The sequence below is a fragment of the Oncorhynchus clarkii genome, chromosome 16, assembly GCF_045791955.1.
Source record: "Oncorhynchus clarkii lewisi isolate Uvic-CL-2024 chromosome 16, UVic_Ocla_1.0, whole genome shotgun sequence".
Lineage (NCBI taxonomy): Eukaryota > Metazoa > Chordata > Actinopteri > Salmoniformes > Salmonidae > Oncorhynchus > Oncorhynchus clarkii.
In genome coordinates, this window is record NC_092162.1 from 16,659,569 (window position 1) to 16,674,084 (window position 14,516).

Consider the following 14,516-nt stretch of genomic DNA (forward strand, 5'->3'; position numbering starts at 1 on the left):
CTAACAACCAACTATTAATAAAAATATGAATACTTTATTGTGTTGGTGGCCTGAGTAGAGATCTTTAAATGACAAGTTACACATGCCATCAATTCCCCAAAGCAAGCACTATAGCTGCACTTGACTTTGAAAGATTCTCACTTTCAGCACGCATCGACGCCCTCTCTCGCACTCAAAAGAGAAATGTTAAAAATACTTTTGAAAAAAGATGCCCTCTTACCCCTCAATTCGCATTCTTATGAGTCAGACAAACGCAGGATGAATCGTTTTGGACACTTTCGACTTCCTTTCCAAAAACCTATTTGATTGTATGGAGAGGTTCACGGGGGTGATGATTAAAAAGTACAACAAACCTTAAAGGCATACTGACGGTGCAGCTCTCCAGAGCGCGTTCTTCATTAGTATCACTGTCTAGTCTAGTGAGATACCATATGTCATAATCTAGTGTTTCTGCTCCCATTGGGAGCAGTGCACATTACTGCCCAAATTACAAGGTATTTATCACCTCTAACTGTAACTCAAGACGATGAGTTGCAAGAAAAATTCAGAGTAGACGGCCAAAACAAATCAATGAGATTATGTATCACAGTGAGTTTCTCTCCAAGCCGTCTGATTGTATGATTGCGTTATAAACCTGGTGGCCTGTGATTTCAGTGAGATATTACAATTTGGCAACATAGAATTGGGAGTTGATCAGAAGGAACTACGGCAAAGACTCACTAAACAGATGACTCATTTCACCCTTAAATAATAACATGATACAGATGTATCTGAAAACATTGCATTGCCTCACTGTCGTAAAGGCCATTGGTCCTTGCATAATCCAACATCTGTACTACTCATTTGCACTACTACATTTCCAAATTCCCTTTTGCTTAAATTAAGTTAATGAAAATGGGTTGAATAAAGTTTGGTTGAACTTCATCTGTGTTTGCAACAGAGATGCTGTACTGTGGGCCAGTGTTGAAGGCAATACCACAGCTGGATGCAGTGAGTCTGTGCATTGGCTGGCTTGCCACCCTGCCTGCCTTCCCTCCATGTTTCTGTTCAGCTGTCAAATCAGACAGTCCCAAACCTCAAGAATACAAACTCCACATCCAGGTTTGGGATCTCCTCTCCCCTCACCTCTCATTCCCTCTCCTTGCCTCTCTTGTCCTCCCCTACCTGCCAATTCCTCTTCTCCCCTCTCCTCTCTTCCCCCTACTCTCCTTCCCTCCTCTCCCCTCTCCTCCCCCCTCCCATCCTCTCCTCTCCTCACAGTACTTACAGGCGGTGGAGTGGTTTGTCACATCCTCCTTCCTCTGCTAGTCAACCGTATGTAAACACTGCTTTCTCTCAGCCGGTCAACGAGCCCTGAGACAAACCGGGCCACACATAAACAGGAAAGCCAATGAATGGGGACAACCTCCATCTCCCTACATGCCAACTGCCCTGTAGCTTGTCAATTGAGATGCATCTAGCTGAAGCTCCCGCAGCAGCCTGTGACTTAAACAAGTCTGTCACTAAAACTAGCCTGCCACTACAGCCAATACTATCACATCTACTGGCTGTGGTTAATCCCTACCACATAGTACCAGTCAAAAGTTTGGACACACCTACTCATTCAAGGGTTTTTCTCTATTTTTACTATTTTCTACATTGTAGAATAATAATGAACAAATCAACACTATTAAATAACACATATGGAAACATGTAGTAACCCAAAAAAGTGTTATATATTTATAATTTAGATTCTTCAAAGTAGCCAACCTTTGCCTTGATGACAGCTTTGCACACTCTTGGCACTCTCTCAACCAGCTTCACCTGGAATGTTTTTCCAATAGTCTTGAAGTAGTTCCCACATATGCTGAGCACTTGTTGGCTGCTTTTCTTTCACTCTGCGGTCCAACTCATCCCAAACCATCTCAATTGGGTTGAGGTCGAGTGATTGTGGAGGCCAGGTCATCTGATGCAGCACTCCATCACTCGCTTTCTTGGTCAAATAGCCCTTACACAGCCTGAAGGTGTGTTGGGTCATTGTCCTGTTGAAAAACAAATGATAGTCCCACTAAGCGCAAACCAGATAGGATGGCGTATAGCTGCAGAATGCTGTTGTCACGTCCTGACCTTAGTTCCTGTTTTATGTCTCTGTTTTAGTTTGGTCAGGGCGTGAGTTGGGGTGGGCATTCTATGTTGTGATTTCTATGTTTGTATTTCTGTGTTTGGCCTGGTATGGTTCCCAATCAGAGGCAGCTGTCGATCGTTGTCTCTGATTGAGAACCATACTTAGGTAGCCTGTTTTTCCCATTTTGAGTTGTGGGTGATTGTTTTCTGTTGTGTGTCTGCACCAGCCAGAACTGTTTCGGTCGTTCTCTTTGTTATTTTTGTTATTCCCGTGTTCATTTAATAAATAAGGACACATACCACGCTGCACCTTGGTCCTCTCCTTCCAACAGCCGTTACAGCTGTGGTAGCCATGCTGGTTAAGTGTGCCTTGAATTCTAATTCAATCACAGACAGTGTCACCAGTAAAGCACCCCCACACCTCCTCCTACATGCTTCACGGTGGGAACCACACACACAATCAACTACTCTGCGTCTCACAACGACACAGCGGTTGGAACCAAAAAAATTGCAAATCTGGACTTTTCAGATCAAAGGACTGATTTCCACGGGTCTATTGTCCATTGTTCGTGTTTCTTGGCCCAAGCAAGTCTCTTCTTATTATTGGTGTCCTTTAGTAGTGGTTTCTTTGCAGCAATTCGAACATCAAGGCCTGATTAATGTAGTCTCCTCTGAACAGTTGATGTTGAGATGTGTCTGTTACATGAACTCTGTGAAGCATTTATTTGAGCTGCAATTTCTGAGGCTTCCTTTTCTTCCTCTTTGCCATAATATGGACTTGGTATTTTACCAAACAGGGCTATCTTATGTACACCACCCATACCTTGTCACAACACAACTGATTGGCTCAAACACATTAAGAAAGAAATTCCACAAATAAACTTTTGACCAGGCACACCTGTTAATTTAAATGCTTTTGATTTGTTTAACACGTTTTTGGTTACTACTATACATGGTTCCGTATGTTATTTCACAGTTTTGATGTCTTCACTATCATTCTACATTGTAGAAAATAGTAAAAACAAAGAAAAACCCTTGAATGAGTAGGTGTGTCCAAACTTTTCACTGGTACTACAGTGCGTATGGTCACTGTGGGGACGATGTCGTCGATGCATTAATTAACGAAGCCGGTGACTAATGTGGTCAACTCCTCAATGCCATCGGATGAATCCCGGATCATTTCCCAGTCTGTGCTAACAAAACAGTCCTGTAGCTTAGCATCCTCTTCATCGTACCACTTCCGTACTAAGCGTTTCACTGGTACTTCCTGTTTGAGTTTTTGCATGTAAGCAGGAATCAGGAGGATCGAGTTATGCATATGTATGTCCAGATGGATTTTTAATAACAAATCAGCCCAGATTCTTTCTTCGTAAGGTATGATAGAGATTAGAGAACACGGCTGCCTCTGTCCCACCCAAAGACCTATGGAGACACATATGATACACAAACTTAAGCTTGCAAATAAAAAGGGTTTGCAAACGCATCTTTATCAAATCCACCGCATAAAGTCATTTGACGGCTTGTTTGCTATTTTTGTTCATATGATTAGTCATTTTTGGTGGAGGGAAATGGATTATTATTATTTGGGCCAAATATTTAATATTCCCATTATTTGAGTGAGCGCATAAACAAATGCGTCATGAGCATTGCACGTACAATAACACAGAGACATTTTCCCACACTGAGGCCTGGCAGCGAGGACTGAACCTCAGAGCTCCAGACATCAAGGGAATTCAGACCACCACAGTACAGAACACCATAGTGCATACAGCACATGCTAGCATGGATCACCAGACTACAGTAGATCACAAAGCAGATACTGCTTGTTGTAGGGCCTATGCAATATACAGTTGAAGTCGGAAGTTTACATACACCTGAGCCAAATACATTTAAACTCAGTTTTTCACAATTCCTGACATTTAATCCTAGTTAAAAGTACCTGCCTTAGGTCAGTTTGGATGACCACTTTATTTTAAGAATGTGAAATGTCAGAATAATAGTAGAGAGAATGATTTATTTCAGCTTAAATTTCTTTCCTCACATTCCCAGTGGGTCAGAAGTTTACATACACTCAATTAGTATTTGGTAGCATTGCCTTTAAATTGTTTAACCTGGGTCAAACATTTCAGGTAGCCTTCCACAAGCTTCCCACGATAAATTGGGTGAATTTTGGCCCATTCCTCCTGACAGAACTGGTGTAACTGAGTCAAGTTTAGTGGCCTCCTTGCTCGCACAAGTTCTGCACACAAGATTTCTATAGGATTGAGGTCAGTGCTTTGTGATGGCCACTCCAATACCTTGACTTTGTTGTCCTTAAGACATTTTGCCACAACTTTGGAAGTATGCTTGGGGTCATTGTCCATTTGGAAGACCCATTTGCGACCAAGCTTTAACTTCCTGACTGATGTCTTGAGATGTTGCTTCAATATATCCACATCATTTTCCTACCTCATGATGCCATCTATTTTGTGAAGTGCACCAGTCTCTCCTGCAGCAAAGCACCCCCAGAACATGATGCTGCCACCCCTTTGCTTCACGGTTGGGATGGTGTTCTTCAGCTTGCAAGCCTCCCCCTTTTTCCTCATAACATAACGATAGTCATTATGGCCAAACAGTTCTATTTTTGATTCATCAGACAAGAGGACATTTATCCAAAAGGTACGATCTTTGTCCCCATATGCAGTTACAAACCGTAGTCTGGCTTTTTTTATGGCAGTTTTGGAGCGGTGGCTTTTTCCTGAGTGGTCTTTCAGGTTATGTCAATATAGGACAATAGGTCAATATAGGACTCGTTTTCCTGTGGATATAGATACATTTGCACCTGTTTCCTCCAGCAACTTCACAAGGTCCTTTGCTGTTGTTCTAGGAGACAGAACGCGTCTCCTTCCTGAGTGGTATGATGGCTGTGTGGTCCAATGGTGTTTATACTTGCGTACTATTCTTTGTACAGATAAACGTGGTACCTTCAGATGTTTGGAAATTGCTCCCAAGGACAATCCAGACTTGTGGAGGTCTATAATTTTTTTCTGAGGTCTTGGCTGATTTTTTTTGATTTTCCCATGAGGTCAAGCAAAGAGGCACTGAGTTTAAAGGTAGGCCTTGAAATACATCCACAGGTACACCTCCAATTGACACACATTATGTCAATTAGCCTACCAGAAGCTTCTAAAGCCATGACATAATTTTCTGGAATTTTCCAAGCTGTTTAAAGGCACAGTCAATTTAGTGTATGTAAAATTCTGACCCCCTGGAATTGTGATACAGTGAAGTATAGGTAAAATAATCTGTCTGGAAACAATTTGTCACGTTCTGACCTTTATTTCCTTTGTTTTGTATTTATTTATTATGTTCAGGGCGTGAGTTGGGTGGGCAGTCTGTTTGTTTTTCTATGTTTTGGGGCATTTCTATGTTTCGGACTAGTATGGTTCTCAATCAGAGGCAGGTGTCATTAGTTGTCTCTGATTGAGAATCATACTTAGGTAGCCTGGGTTGCACTGTTTGTTTGTGGGTGATTGTCTATGTTAGTTGCGTGTGTCAACACAGTCCTTATGATAGCTTCACTGTCTTTATTTGTTTATTGTTTTGTATCCAGTGTTCAGTTCTTTCTTTAATTAAACATTCAACATGAACACATACCACGCCGCATTTTGGTCCTCTGATCCTTCTCGCCTCTCCTCTTCAGATGAAGAGGAGGAAGACCGTGACACAATTGTTGGAAAAATTACTTGTGTCATGCACAAAGTACAGTAGATGTCTTAACAGACTTGCCAAAACTATAGTTTGTTAACAAGAAATTTGTGGGGTGGTTGAAAAACAAGTTTTAATGACTCCAACCTAAGTGTATGTAAACTTCCGACTTCAAAAGTAACTTCAGAATAGATCGATTGAAAATGGAATACAGAAATATCTAATTTAAATAAGTATTCACACCCCTGATTCCTTACTTTGTAGAAGCACCTTTGGTAAGTCTCTAAGAGCTTTGCACACCTGGATTGTATGATGTTTGCCTATTATTCATTTTATAAATTTCTTCAAGCACTGTCAAGTTGATTGTTGATCATTGCTAGAGAGCCATTTCCTGCCATAGGTTTTCCACCCAATTTAAGTCAAAACTGTCGCTAGGCAACTCCAGTGTAGATTTGGCCTTTTGTTTTAGGTTATTGTCCTGCTGAAAGGTGAATTAGTCTCCCATTGTCTGGTGGAAAGCAGACTGAACCAGGTTTTCCTCTGGGATTCTGCCTGTGCTTATGTGTATTCCATTTATTTTTATCCAACAAAAACTCTCTAGTCCTTGCAGATGACAAGCATACTCATAACATGATGCAGTCACAACCATACTTGAAAATATGAAGAGTGGTACTCAGTGATGTGTTGGATTTGACCCAAACATAACGCTTTGTATTTAAGACAAAAATTATTACTTAAGTGCCTTGTTGCAAACAGGATGCATGTTTTGGAATATTTTTATTCTGTTCTTTTCACTCTGTTATTTAGGTTAGTATTGTGGAATAACTACAATGTTATTGATCTATACTCAGTTCTCATATGCCAACTGTAACGGCAGATTTCCTCTTTGTCTGAAGAGGAGTAAGGATCGGACCAAGATGCAGCGTTGTAAGTGTTTATGACGATTTATTAAAAACGAACTGAACACTGAAATACAAAACAATAAACGATGTGATGAAAACGCAAACAGAAACAGTACCGTGTGGCGACAAACACTCACACAGAAACATATACCCACAAACCAACAGTGAAACCCAGGCTACCTAAGTATGATTCTCAATCAGAGACAACTAACGACACCTGCCTCTGATTGAGAACCATACTAGGCCGAAACAGAAACCAAACATAGAAAAAGAAACAGACTGCCCACCCCAACTCACTCCCTGACCATACTAAATAAAGACAAAACAAAGGAAATAAAGGTCAGAACGTGACAGCTTCATGGCACCTGGCTCGATGCCCACTCTAGCCCACATGCACTGGGGAAACTGTGCGCTCCACAGCATAACACGGTGCCTGCCCCGTCCCTCTCTCTCTCCGGTAAGCAGTGAAGTTGCCGCAGGTTTCCTCCCTGGCTTCACCACACTCCCTGTGTGCCTCCCCCAATAAATGTTTGAAGCTGCCTCTCGGGCTTCCAGCCGCGCTGCCGTGCTGCCGTGCTGCCTTCTCATACCAGCACCTCTCGGCCTTGGGACGGCAATATTCCCCTGACTGTGCCCAACTTATGCCCTGACTATACTAAATAAAGACAAAACAAAGGAAATAAAGGTCAGAACGTGACACCGACCCTTAAACTCTGTAACAGATTTAAAATCACCATTGGCCTCATGGTGAGATCCATGAGCAGTTCCCTTCCTCTCCAGCAACTGAGTTAGGAAGGACGCCTGTATCTTTGTAGTGACTGGATTGATACACCATCCAGTGTAATTAATAACTTCACCATGCTCAAAGGGCTATTCAGCGTATGCTTTTTTTTTTTTTTTACACATCTACCAATCAGTGCCCTTCTTTGCGAGGCATTGAAAAACCTCCCTGATATGTTTGAAATGTACAGATAATTGTATGTGTGGTGTACAGAGATGAGGTAGTCATTAAAAAATCCTATTAACCACTATTATTGAACACTGAATGAGTCCATGCAACTTATTAAGCAATTTGTTAAGCCAATTTGAACTTATTTAGGCTTGCCATAACAAAGGGGTTGAATACTTCTTGACTCAAGACACTACTAAGGTATATGGAATTGTTTTAAGAAAGTCATACCAAGGATCACTTGGTATTTGAATTTGAAGACTCCTTGAAGTATAAAAGATTTTTTGATGAAAATGTATTTTTGGCCTATATTATTATTATTCAAATGATTATTGGCCAATGCAAACACAATGAATAACAGATTCACTACATGAAACAACAGATAGTCACTCCAAAACAATATCAGGAAACATTTGTTATTTCTTTGTTATTTAAGCCCTTATTTTTGTCACTAAACAGTCTCCATATATACACTACATGATCAAAAGTATGCTCGTCGAACATCTCATAATTGTCTGGGTGTTTTTCATGGTTCGGTCTAGACCCCTTAGTTCCAGTGCAGGTAAATCTTAACGCTACAGCATACAATGACATTCTAGACAATTCTGTGCTTCCAACTTTGCGGCAACAGTTTGGGGAAGGCCCTTTCCTGTTTCGTCACGACAATGCGCCAGTGCACGAATCGAGGTCCATACAGAAATTGTTTTATTCGAGATCGGTGTGGAAGAACTTGGCTGGCCTGCACAGAGCCTTGACCTCAACCCAATCGAACACCTTTGGGATGAATTGGAACGCCGACTGCAACCAGGCCTAATCGCCCAACAACTTACTAATGCTCTTGTGGCTGAATGGAAGCATGTCCACACAGCAATGTTCCAACATCTAGTGGAACGCCTTCCCAAAAGAGTGGAAGCTGTTATAGCAGTAGAGGGGGGGGATCAACTCAATATTAATGTCCGTGATACTGGAATGAGATGTTCGACGATCAGGCTGTAACACAAAATGTGGAAAAAGTAAAGGGTTGTGAATACTTTCTGAAGGCACTGTAGATCATAATAGGCCACAAATCACTACAATGACCACAGTGTAGATTTCCTAGAAAATGTATTTTACAACTGGAAAAAAATATATAACAGGTAATCACAAATCACATTAACAGATATATTTAATTACTTCAAGATTCTGAATAGTGAGGACAAAACTTTGCATCGGTATCTGACCACAATCACATTGTGACTCCACACATAGCTACTAAAGCAAAAAAAAAATCGAACAAAACAGATGACACACCACTACACTGCAGGAGTCACAGAGAGGTCATTGTGCCAAATAGTTGCTATGTCACTTTTGGGATTAGGGGAAGTAACATTGATCTGGAGAATCGCAATGTTATAGCCTAGTCTTAGGGTCTTACAAAGTACAGAGGGCACACTGAATCCAACCCCTCTGATATAATCTTCATTCTTACCCCCTTACATTCACTCCAATAGAGCAGGAAACTGTAACATAATCAGAACACCAAACCCACTCGGGATTGGCTGAGCCACAGCCATGAACCTAGGGTCACCAGTTGGACGTGAATCATTGGTGTAAAGAGCATTTGTCAACAGAACCACTGCAATTCCACTTAATAGGAATTGAAGTGCATGGAAATGGTGTTTGATGTGAAAACATGACATTAGTACCTTGTTATGATAGAACCGCATATGATCTGGTGCTTCCTCATATCTGAGGGCCTTGGATTGCGAGCGGAAAAAGCAATGGGATCATGAAAAACATGATCTGTGTGGTGTTTTTGGAAGCCATTAGTGAAACTACTGATGTAGATGATTGGAGAAGGGCTGTTTCCTTTTACTGGCGCAGCGTGGGTTGCTATTTACAGAGCTCTGATAATGTCTGTGAGGGCAAACGTACACCAGTCTAGAGTACCAATGTCTATTACTATGATTGGCGCAGGATATACACTCACACACACATATGCAACAGACAAACAAAATTTTGTACAAAGATACACACAATCACGCACTGCATAGACATACTCTCTCTCTCTCTCTCTCTGACATACACACACACACACAAACTTCAAAGACAGACACAATCTCTCTGCCTCTCTCTCTCTCTCTCTCTCTCTCTCGTTCATACACACACACACTCAGATGTTCACACTAATGCTCATCAATCACCCTTTCTCCACGGGGGTATCCAGGACAAAGCTTAATGTCCATTATGCAACCGCCCCTGTGTTGTGGTCCAATATTGGTTTACAGTCCCAGGCCTGCCTGGCTTGGTACTCTGCCCAAGCACTCCTCAAAATCAAAGCCATTTATAATGAAGTGGTGCACAGACGTTTGCTTTCCCTTCATGAGGAGAATGAGGAGTCTCTGTGCAGATGGGACTACTTTTTCACATGAGTGGCCTCCCTCTGCTAGCCTCGGGCCCCGGGGACCAAGACTCCAATCCATCAGCCTCAGAGACAGAAATGTGTGGCAGGGAAGTGGAGAGCAGAGGCAAGAAAGGGGGCTCCGTTGGGGGCTGGGGGGGAGGGGTTCAAGTCCAAGAGTCTGACAGCAGACATTTCCATCAGATTTACATGAAGATGGAGGTCTGTGTCGTTAGCATAATATATGTTGTCCAGCAGCTGTCTCTCTAAATACACAAAGCCAAGAGTAAGGAATGATGTGATAAGCTTGCAGGAGACATTATCCCATGTGGTCACAGAGATCCCTGGGCATGTCTTATGTGTCAATGATTGGTGGGTTTTCAAGTGTGCGTGTGTGTGTCTATACATCTGTATCCATGTGTATGAGCTGCGTGTACTTTCACCCCACACAGATAGTATCACTCTAGCTGAACTCCTGTGGGGCCTTACTCTTCCTCTGGGCATCTTTAAAACGCTCCATCCCTGACTCTATAGAGGATAGGTTCGTCTTTAAGAGCACAAGGATTGACTCGGATCAAATGCTATGCAGTGTGACATCTGCAAACCATAACACCCCCTTAAAAAAATAGTACAAAACAAAGAACGAGTACGGTATAAAACAAAGAATGTGGCTTCAGCTTTTTTTTCTTTGTGAAATAAGGAGGCCACAGGGTAAGCATCTTCACAGAAACTGGCGGGGCGAGAGAGCGAGAGGTGCCTTGAAGTTCATTGCGATTTTGTCGGTTTTGACTTAGCTAGACTTCTAAAGATACTGCATTCTTACATCGTTGTTAAATATTCACTTGACTCTTTATGTTTGTAGTTATATTTATGACATAACATATGCCACTCCACACATCTTTATGACTTGCAGTATGTTTAGAAGTCCTGAAAGTTTCACTTCAGGGCTTTTGTACACTTTAGCATCCTTATTGTTAAACTAATGTTGTATATAAATAGTTGCGAGGTCAGATCAACTCATGGTGTTGTGTTGATTGTGCTGTTTGTATCATATGTTTTAATTGTATAATTGTGTACTTGCGGCTGCATTACTGTCCAGGTATCCCTTTGGAAAAATAGGCCTAGTGGCAAAAGCTGTTTCACCTACAGTAGTACAACATGTAACAGTGACTAACAGGAAGTACAGCTCAGTTCCTGGATGGTATTGGATAGTATGACCCCCTGTAATTTCTGTGCTCCTTCCCCCAGTAATTATTTCAAATGGGCCTGTGCTTCTAATGGAGGCAGTTGGGACTCGGCTGCAGTAGTCTGGCTCCTTCAAGGATGAACTGCTGCAGTCCGTAGCCTAACAGGGATGGACTGGGAGCAGAAATCGGTCTGGGTATTTCTAACACACCGGACCATTTTTTCCTCAAGGCCCCCACACCAGACCCTCATTTTACAGCCTGGTCTCACAGACTAGATGTAACATAGTAAATGTACATCCAGCACACTCAAATTAGTGTGATATGTTAATTCTATCAACCCAAAGGTTGCGAAATCGAATCTCATCACAGAGAACTTTAAAAATATATATATTAGCAACTATTTTTTTGATACTTTTCAGCTACATAGCATGTTAGCTAACCCTTCCCTCACCTTAACCCTTTTAGCTAACCCTTCACCTAACCTTTATAGTAATTCATACACATTTTGATCCGATTGCACAGTTTGCACAAACAGATCCTCAAGGAAGATGGATTCTTTTAAATATGCTATTGGACCAAAAACAGGGCTAATTCATCTATATCGGCCAAATGAGGATTCACACTTCTTTGAAAATATATATAATAAATCTATTGAGCTCACAAGCAATACATTAATATTTTATTATGGTAGGAGATTATAATATGGTTTTAAGTATCTCAATGGATCGTAAAGGTAATCACACTACAAATTATCACCCTCAAGCACTCAAGAAGATTACAAATATCATGGATACATTAGAACTAGTGGATATACAGAGGCTGAAAAACCCTGACCTCGTGAGATATACATGGAGGAGGCTTAATCAAGCTAGCCGTCTTGATTACTTCCTCGTCTCGTTTTTGCTGCCATCAAAAGTACAAAAGTATTAATAGGAGACAGAATGTGATCGGACCACCATCTAATTGGCCTCCATATGACTCTTACAGAATTGCCACGTGGACGAGGAATCATTGGTTCAAATAACTCATCATGAAATACCATAGGAACATTTATTTCGTTCACCCACACACAAGATAACAATAGTTTCACTGTGTAGTTTTTCGTACAGTCATTAAATATTGTAATACAAAATATGTACGTTTCATTATGTTACTACACATAAATACGTCACCGTAAAAGGACTAGTAGAGAGAATACTACAGACAGTGGAATCATTGAACAAAATCTGAAATCCATTGATGAAATACAATAAAATCACAATATAGGTTTTTTTTTAATCAAAGCTAAAATAATTAGCTACAAAATAGAAAAAAACTACAGTAAAACATCAACTGCAGTGTTCCTCACCTGGCTTACTGTTGAAAGCAAAACAAAAGATTGATTACTGTACTTCTATATTTCCATCAACCCTGTCTTGTGGATTTGGCCCCAGGTTCTCATCCACATCACAATGGATGTTTTCATTAGCCAAACATCTTGGGAAGAATCTTCGGGCATGGCGAATCCAGGCCTGACACTGGTCTGCCGTGATGTCATTGTATGGTGAATCCAGGCCTGACACTGGTCTGCCGTGATGTCATTGCATGGTGAATCCAGGCCTGACACTGGTCTGCCGTGATGTCATTGCATGGTGAATCCAGGCCTGACACTGGTCTGCCGTGATGTCATTGTATGGTGAATCCAGGCCTGACACTGGTCTGCCGTGATGTCATTGTATGGTGAATCCAGGCCTGACACTGGTCTGCCGTGATGTCATTGTATGGTGAATCCAGGCCTGACACTGGTCTGCCGTGATGTCATTGCATGGTGAATCCAGGCCTGACACTAGTCTGCTGTGATGTCATTGTATGGTGAATCCAGGCCTGACACTGGTCTGCCGTGATGTCATTGTATGGTGAATCCAGGCCTGACACTGGTCTGCCGTGATGTCATTGTATGGTGAATCCAGGCCTGACACTGGTCTGCCGTGATGTCATTGTATGGTGAATCCAGGCCTGACACTGGTCTGCCGTGATGTCATTGTATGGTGAATCCAGGCCTGACACTGGTCTGCCGTGATGTCATTGTATGGTGAATCCAGGCCTGACACTGGTCTGCCGTGATGTCATTGTATGGTGAATCCAGGCCTGACACTGGTCTGCCGTGATGTCATTGCATGGTGAATCCAGGCCTGACACTGGTCTGCCGTGATGTCATTGCATGGTGAATCCAGGCCTGACACTGGTCTGCCGTGATGTCATTGCATGGTGAATCCAGGCCTGACACTGGTCTGCCGTGATGTCATTGCATGCGTCATCCATGGCCTGGAGAAGGGTGGCTTGTTCGTGAGGGCACCTATCATATACCTTCCACCTCTATGTGGAGAAAAATCCTCAATCGGGTTAAGGAAAGTAGAGTATGTGGGTAAGTACAGGGTGATAAATTGTGGATGGGCCTGAAACCATGCTTGCACCATTTGTGCATGGTGGAACCTGACATTATCCCACACAATGACATAGGTCACGCCATCAGCTCTACAGACCTGATTTGACTCATCAAGGAAGGTTACAAGGAGAGCTGCATTATATGATCCAATATAAGGTCTGCGTCCCACCTCACCATCTTCCGATATAGCCGCACACATGGTGACGTTGGCCCCACGTTGTCCAGGTACATGGATGGTTGCCCGCTGGCCAATGAAATTCCGACCTCTCCTCCTTGTCTTGGCCAGGTTAAAGACTGCCTCATCCAAAAAGAGGAATTTGTGATGGTTTCCGTCAGCATCCAGCTCCATCACCCTCTAAAAATACATTTTGGAAAGAGAATTACTGATTATAGTAATTTATAATCATTTTTCACAACAGGCATCTAAAAACTGAACATACCTGAACATGCTCCGTCCTCAGTTGCTTCATTCTGTCTGCATTTCTTTCAAAAGGCCCACACGGTATCACTGTTTTAGAGACACCTGGTGCCTTTTCAGCATCCGCGCAATAGTCAGCAAACTTATGGCTTCCACATTGTAGAACATGTCGTCATTGTCCAAGATGTGCTGCCGAATTTCTGTAAGCCAAAAATCATTTCTTGCCCGAACCAAATTGACCACAGCCCACTCTTGTTGGTCAATCAGAACTTTGCCTCTGCATCCCCTATTTGGCCTAGTCTCAATTCTGCAGGGAAAATTACAGTAAGAACACATTTAGTCACATCACCTACTCTGTGGTACACATTGGCATGCAGTATACAGTCATTTGACAATTGAGAGTAGCCTAATGTTTAGTGCATGCTGAAGACTTACCGGTTCTCATTGCGGAAAGTTCTGATGATT